Here is an 8,156-nt window from a genome sequence, read left to right as displayed (position 1 = left end):
TTGTAAAAGCTCTCATCACTGTGTTACATTTATGCATTACCAAAGTTTTTGTTAGTCTTGCATGCTTAATAAAAGTGCGGAGACTGTTACTAAGTAAGAAGCAGTCACACAGTTCCTGAAAGTAGCATTGGCCCCATGGCTTATTATTAAGACAGCAAGGAAGAAGCACCAGCCAGCTGTGACAAAGAACCAAATTAAATAACCTCCAACTCTCACCAAATTGTCTGTCTTTGAGGCTAAACTGGTCCCTAAGGATTGACTGACACTTTCTAATGTCTGCACTTTGTAAAATAAATAAATAAATAAATAAATAAATAAATAAATAAATAAATAAATGAGTAAGTTTAAATTAGGTTCTGAATTGTTAAGCAGATTTCTCAGTTGCATTTCTCCATTGAAAATAACATTTTCTGAAGAAAGTCTGTTAACTAGAAGTAGATTACACAAGAATGTCTGGTGGAGGTTGTGGTGGTGGGCAGATAAGAAACGAATGGTCTGGCTTTTGCCTGGTGCATTATTATGTTAGGACCACTGGGTTCTCTCAGTGGTGAACTTGAGGAAATAGGATTTAAGTTTGCATCTTCTCAGGATCGACTGTGCCATACATGTGTGAAGTCGAACACAGGACCAACAGCAGCCCATAATCCAACTGAAGTACCAAAAGGTGGTAGCGTGAATTGAGTGGTGCTCTTCCTTGCTTTGTTAACCGTCCTGACTACAGTCTGCAGCACAGTTTTCCTTTAACAAAACTAGAACAGTCTTGGCTTCTTAAACTTCATATTTGGGTAGGTTCAGCTGCCATACGTGTTCAGTGTGAATAGCGTTTTAAGTTGAAAATATTATAAAAAAAATTATTTTTTTTCAAAAATATTTAAAAAAATAAATAATAGTAGAACTGGAAAAAAAATCCAACACCCCTTCATGATAAAGGTCTTGGAGAGATCAGGGATACAGGGAACATACCTAAACATAATACCAACAGCCAACATCAAATTAAACAGAGAGAAACTCAAAGCGATCCCACTAAAATCAGGAACAAGACAAGGCTATCCACTTTCCCCATATTTATTCAATATTGTACTTGAAGTTCTAGCTAGAGCAATAAGACAACAAAAGGAGATCAGGGGGATACAAACTGGAAAGGAAGAATTCAAACTTTCACTATTTGTAGATAATATGATAGTATACATAAGTGACCCCAAAAATTTCATGAGAAAACTTATACAACTGAAAAACATCTTCAGAAATGTGGCAGGATACAAGATTAACTAAAAGATTAACAAGATTAACTATATACAAATGATAAAAGGGCTGAGAAAGAAGTCAGAGAAACATCACACTTTACAATAGCCACAAATGATATAAAAATACTTTGGAGTAACTCTAACTAAGCAAGTGAAAGACCTGTATGATGACAACTTCTCTCTGAAGAAAGAAATTGAAGAAGATGTCAGAAAATGGAAAGATCTCCAATGCTCATGGATAAGAAGGATTGACATAGTAAAAATGGCAATCTTACCAAAAGCAATCTACAGATTCAATGCAATCTCCATCAAAATCTCAACACAATTCTTCACAGACCTGGAAAGAACAATACTCAACTTCATCTGAAAAAAACAAAAAACAAAAAAAACCAGGATAGCTAAAAGAATCCTGTACAACAAAACCACCTCTGGAGGCATGACAATTTCTGACCTCAAGCTCTACTATAGAGATAGAATAATAAAAACAGCTTAGTATTGGTATTAAAACCTACATGTGGACCAATGGAATTGAGTTGAAGACCCTGACATTAACCAACATATCTATGAACGCCTGATTTTTTAGAAGGAAGCCTAAACTGTACAATGGAAAAAAGAAAGCATCTTCAACAAATGGTGCTGGCATAACTGGATGCCAGCATGTAGAAGATTGAAAATAGATCCATATCTGTCACCATGCACAAAACTCAAGTCCAAGTGGATCAAAACCTCAATATAAAACCAGTTACACTGAACCTGATAGAAGAGAAAGTAGGAAGTCACCTTGAATGCATTGGCACAGGAGACCACTTCCTAAATATAACACCAGCAGCACAGATACTGGGAAAAACAATTAATACATGGGGCCTCCTGAAACTGAGAAGCTTCTGTAAGGCAAAGGACACAGTACATAACACAAAATGACAATCTACAGAATGGGAAAGACCTTCACCAACCCCACATATGACAGAGGGCTGATCTCCAAAATATATAAAGAACTCAAGAAACAAGACGTCAAAATAACAAACAATCCAATTAAAAATGGGCTATAGAGCTTTTCCCCTTTTCTACTCCCTCTCCTTCCATCTGTCCCCCCTTCACTCTCTCTCTCTCTCTTTCTCTCCCTCCCTCCCTTCTTCTCCCTCTCTCTCCCTCTCTGTCTCTCTCTCTCTCTCTCTCTCTCTCTCTCTGTCTACATCTCTCTCCCAATAAAGCTCTAGAAAGGTAACCATGGCTCGTGACTTTCCTCTAGCACTCTCCTCCATTGGCATCGGCAGCTAGCCACAAGCACAGCTGCCTTAACCAACATTGGTGCCCTTCAGACTCAGATACACCACTGAGACACTGAGACCTGCTGTGACCGCTGCCGCTTGCCACCTCCTCCCCCGTCCAGCGAGACCACAAGACTGCAAGCATGCATGTGTCCCTCGCCTTTACTGGACCCCCACACAGCTACCGCTGCCACTACCACACTTTTTTCTGTGTCACCAGTATCTTGTCAGACAGAAGGTTCCCAGCCACAGCCAAGAGGGATTCATGTCTCCAGAGCAAACGGATGAAAGACAGTATCCCACAACGCCTGTCTACCTCGGAAGACTCCCTTTCTCCATTCCCCTAAGAGCCAACTGATGTCCAAAAATCAGCTGGAAGAGGAACAATGCCCCTATTCCCATCTACCTGCTTTTTTATAATAAGTGAAAGTCTGGGATGTAAGGATTGTCCTTAATTACATCATCAGCCTGTGACAGTGACCCAGTCTAAAAAACAGGTGGACCCTCTGTGCATCCTTCTGTTCTCTCTCTCTCTCTCTCTCTCTCTCTCTCTCTCTCTCTGTCTCTCTCTCTGTGTGTGTGTGTGTGTGTGTGTGTGTGTGTCCCAATAAATTTCTAAAAAGGTTAAAAAAAAATGGGCTATAGAGCTAAATAGAGAATTCTCAAAGGAAGAACTTCAAATGGCTGAAAGACATTTATGGAATTCCTCAGTGTCCTTAATTATCAGGGAGATGCAAATCAAAACAACTCTGAGATACCATCTTACACCTGTCATAATGGCAAAGATCAAAAGCACTGCAGACAACTTATGTTGGAGAGGATATGGAGCAAGGAGAACACTCCTCCTCCACTGTTAGTGGGAGTGCAAACTTGTACAACCACTTTGGAAATCAGTATGGCAACTTCTCAGAAAACTGGGAATCAGTCTTCCTCAAGACCCAGCTATACTACTCTTGGGCATATACCCAAGGAATGCTCAATTATACCACAAGGACACATGCTCAATTATGTTCATAACAGCATTATTCATAATAGCCAGAACCTGGAAACAACCTAGATGCCCCTCAACTGAAGAATGGATTAAGAAAATGTGGTACATATACACAATGGAGTATTGCTGAACAGAGAAAAACAGTGACATCATGAAATTTGCAGGCAAATGGATGGAACTAGAAAATATCATCCTGTGTAAGGGAACCCAGACTCAGAAGGACAAACATGGTTTGCACCCACTCATAAGTGGATACTAGATATAAAGCAAAAGGTAATTAGGCAACAACCCACAACTCCAGAGAAGCTAACTAACAGGGAAGACCCAAAGAAGGAACACATGGACCGCCCTGGGAAGGGGAAATAAATGAGATCTCCATGAGTAAACTGGGGATAAGGGGTGGACAATGGAGGGTAGCGGATAGGAGATGAGAACATAGGGAATGGGATGGTTGAGCTAGAACAAGGATGGAGTGGGAAAGCAATGAGAGAGATACCATAATGGAGGGAGATATCATGGGGAGAGAGAGAAACCCAGTGCTAGGGAAGTTGCCAGGAATCCCCAAGGATGACCCCAGCCTGGGCTACTATCAGTAGTGGAGAGTGTGCCTGAACTGGAACTGGCTTGCCCCAGAGATCAGACTGGTGAATACCCTGTCATCACAGAGCTTTTCTCCAATGACTGATGGGAGCAGATGCAGAGATCCACAGACAATCACTAGACAGAGCTCCAGGAGTCTAGTCAAAGAGATTCTATGAGCAAGTGCATCAGGATCATGATGGTGAAACATACAGAGAAAACCAAACCAGAGGGAACTCATGAAAGTTGGATTAATTACTGTGGAGCCTACATGGGACTGGACTAAGCCCTCTGCATGGCAAGACAGTTGTGTAGCTTGATCTGATTTGAGAGACCAGGTCTGGCTGCACATTGGGTAAGTTTATGGAGTAACTCATTTTGTCACAGTATCGAATTGTTTATTTACTTACTGATTATTCTTCCACCATATTAAACACCTGGCATCAGCCACCTGCTGTTCCAGGTTCTCACAACGCAGCAAGGAACAAGGCAACAGGTTGTCCCCTTCACAAACCTGGCCTGGACATGATGGAGTTTGGAGCCAGAAGCCCTTCTGAAAAGAACCTTCGTCACCAGACAACCAAGAGGTCACATGTAAAAGTAACCAGGAGGTCAGGGGACTGGGCCTTGTGATGGCTGTTCTTGAGTGTTGACTTGACTGCATCTGGCATCAACTAAAACCCAAGCTGCTGGGCATGCTGTGAGGTATTTCTTATCAGATTCTTAGAAGCAGTAAGACCAACCTAAATCAGGACCACACCTTCTGCTGGCAGAACACAGGAAAGAAGGTAATTGTGCTTTTGGGTGGGAAAGATTATACCAAAAGCCCATGAAGGTATGTGACTGTGGCCTGCAAAGCACAGGGACCTAGATAATATTGTGTGAAGAAAAAGATACCAGACACAAAAGATCACACACTATGTGATTCTGTTGACATGAACCATGCATATTAGGCAAATCTATAGACACAGAATTTAGATCACATACAGAGTCCATCAGCATAAATCATATATCTCCAGGAGCTGACACATGGGGACTGTGGCTGTTGGGAGTGACTTAGTATGAGATGTGGCCTCCAGAAGTCTCTCTGTTCACACATCAAGAAAGGCACTTGATCAATAAAATCATTTGATTGATTGCTCCAGTGCCATTCACAGGGAAGAAGAACATACCTCCAAGCTTTGCAGAAGCTGCAGAAAGGAGGAAGAAAGTGAACAGTGGCCGATGGCCTGGTTTCCAGCAGGTCTCTCAGAGGCAGAAAGATGGGGCCATTCTCAAAAGAAGTGGAGACACATGGCCACCTCAGTCCAGTCTGTGGGCCAAGAAGCAGATCTGGTATTTTGAGGGCACTTTCCAAAGCCACTGTCTGTGGGACCTACATCAATGTCCTTAGGAGCCATGGGACAGGACAAGGAGAAGTTCTGGAGGATGGTGGTGAAGAAAAGGAAAAACTAATTGTGGGCAATGCCTTCACCAAGCCAAATGCACTTTCCTGTGGGCACAGAAAATGAGTCATGTGAGCCCCAGGGTAGTATACAACTTCCAGAGTTTCCCATCCCTACACCCAGACAACTCTGCCCACTGTAAAGAATAAAAGTGTGTTTGACCCTCACCTGCAATTCAAAAGTGTTAAAGAGGTTCCCAAAACCTTAAAGAACCGGTACAAGGAACAGTGAGATATCTTAGCATGGAAAGGAGCCTGCCATCAATCCTGAAGACATCAGTTCAATCCTCTGGACACACATGTTGCAAGGAAAGAACCAACCACCAAAGTCTGCCCTGTGACATAAAGACATACACACCCACCATAGCACACATGTATGTATATGCACGCAAACATATTCACAATAAATCAATCATAAATGCAGTACAAATTGGTGGGTGTCTCATGGTCACTTCCGACAGATTTCTATCTTTTGTTAGATTACGAGAGTCCTTCCTTCCAGAACTGTAAGAACTCACTTAGGGTAGGAACAAAGTGTGTATGTGTACACATGTTTAATGCAACATCTTTAGTGTTTCCTCCTTTCTCATGTGAGGGATTTGCACCCATCTCATTGGCTGCCCTGAGAGTGAAGGTATTGTTTACAAAGACTCTTAGATTAACAACTGGATGGTGTTAAGGGTCCTATATGAGCCAGACATGGAGGCACATGCCTGGAAGTGCAGCCCTTGGGAGACTGAGGCAGGAAGATGATGGGCTACAGAGCAAAACCTCTGTCTCTCCTCTTTCTCTGTCCTCTCTGTCTCTCATCCCCACACCCACCTTTCTCTCTTTCTCTCTGCTCCCTTTGCTTCTTCAGCGTGAGATCAAAGAAATTCAACAAGTTAGCAAACACAATTGTTCATACAATTGAGAGTGGGCAGGAGCCCATGATAAATATTCTATGGCAACTAATGGATTCTCAGAGACATAAGGTTTTTCACCTCAGGCATGGAGCACCACCGAACAATGGGAGCCTGAAAGACCAGGCAGAGGTTTCACCACCTGCCTTGTACTTCAGAGATTCTTAATTTGCAACTGACCACCTCAGGCCTCCAGGTGGAGGAGGGATTTCCCAGCAACCCATGTGCCCTCCAGTTGTTGGGAAATTGTACCTGTGTAGGGGTGTCTAGGGAAAGCACTCTATCCCCTTGGGCATCCCATATCCAGAACTTAGGTAACATGAGCTGAGAAATTCATGGAGTATTTCTGACATGGTTCCTCTAGAACTGATTTTATGACCCAGATTTTTCCAGAGCAGTTTTTAATGGCTGATCTCACTCTCAACACAATGTCCCCATGCCTGGAGCTGGTGATTTAGACACCGTTCATGTCTCTTTGGCTCTAATATTTTTTTGGCTTGCTTGCTTGCTCACTCTCTAGCTTGCTGGCTGGCTGGCTGGCTTGCATGTTCAGCTGTCTCCCTGAACCTGTGTCTGTACCAACCATCACTACATGTCTTATTATCTATTCTCTTTGGCTTGCTTTTTCTAAACTTCCTAGCCAGCATCCTAAACCCTCGTCCTTCTCTGTCCAACCATATCTGGTCCTGCATTCCTTCCATGTCTTCCTCCAACATCCTCTTTCCCCATAAACTGCCTTTCTAAACTTGGGTCTGTTATACAGACAATTCACTTTTACCTCACACCCTACATGTCTACAACTCTGAAGATCAAATATGAAAGGAGGCCCTTATACTGGACAGAGCCAGGGTCACTGAAGTTACTTGGACACTCAAGGGTAGACAATTCTTAGCTGAGATATAGCTCAGCAAGAGAACATGTCTAAAATCCCTCAGTGATGGGATGAGAAGAGAAAAGCTCAGCAGGAAGCATCTTCTAGAATGCACCAGGAGAAGCTGGAGGTCTGGGCTCTTTTGAAGAGAAATTACATAACACACACTCAGCTCTGAGTTCCATCCCTATCATGAGGACATGGAGTGTGGGATCAACTAAAGGCTAAGGAATTGTTTCTAGAAGGCCTCTTTCTCCAAAAGATAAAAACATAAACACAAAATTTCCATGTTTACATCCCATAGAGTCCATAAAACTGAATTAAATTTGGCCAGAGGCCCTAACAAATTAAACAAACACAACAGCCAACACAACTACTTGAAGAAGAAGTCTCAGTCTTTCATGGCAGTTGACCCACCCCAGGCTGCCAACTACTCCAGCATGGCCAAGTAAGGCAAAAGCAGAACTGGCAACAATCCAGCTGTGTGTCCATGCCCAACTCCCTGTTGTCTATAGACACCACATGCTATAACTCTGAAATTCCTCTGGTTCAGAGTATTATCCATCATAGATGGTTTCTTTGTTAAAATAAATGGTAGTAATTTTTATTTCTCTTACATTTTACCAAGCCAGAGTGTTTACTGCAAACAGAGACAAGCATGTCAAGACATGTCCCATTTCCCCAGTGCTCACAGCTGAAGTCAATGCCTCCCTGGCCATCAAGAACCTAACCAGTTCACAGCAGTGTTCATAGATGATGTCAGTTGTTCTTGCTGTTGTTTCTTAAGAAAATGCATTTGCTCAGATTTAGAGGCTTTTAAATAATTCCCCAAAGTCCTGATGGTCAGAATGTACCTT

At 42.5% G+C, this 8,156-nt stretch overlaps 1 pseudogene; it reads right to left on the bottom strand.

Annotated features, from left to right (window-relative positions):
- Positions 1 to 5,384: 5,384 nt before the first annotated feature.
- The window catches only part of LOC118589872, a 23,724-nt pseudogene continuing 20,952 nt past the window's right edge, over positions 5,385 to 8,156 (bottom strand).

Source organism: Onychomys torridus, chromosome 1 (genome assembly GCF_903995425.1).
Source record: "Onychomys torridus chromosome 1, mOncTor1.1, whole genome shotgun sequence".
In the NCBI taxonomy this organism is placed as follows: Eukaryota; Metazoa; Chordata; class Mammalia; order Rodentia; family Cricetidae; genus Onychomys; species Onychomys torridus.
This window is presented reverse-complemented; position numbering and strand designations above follow the sequence as displayed.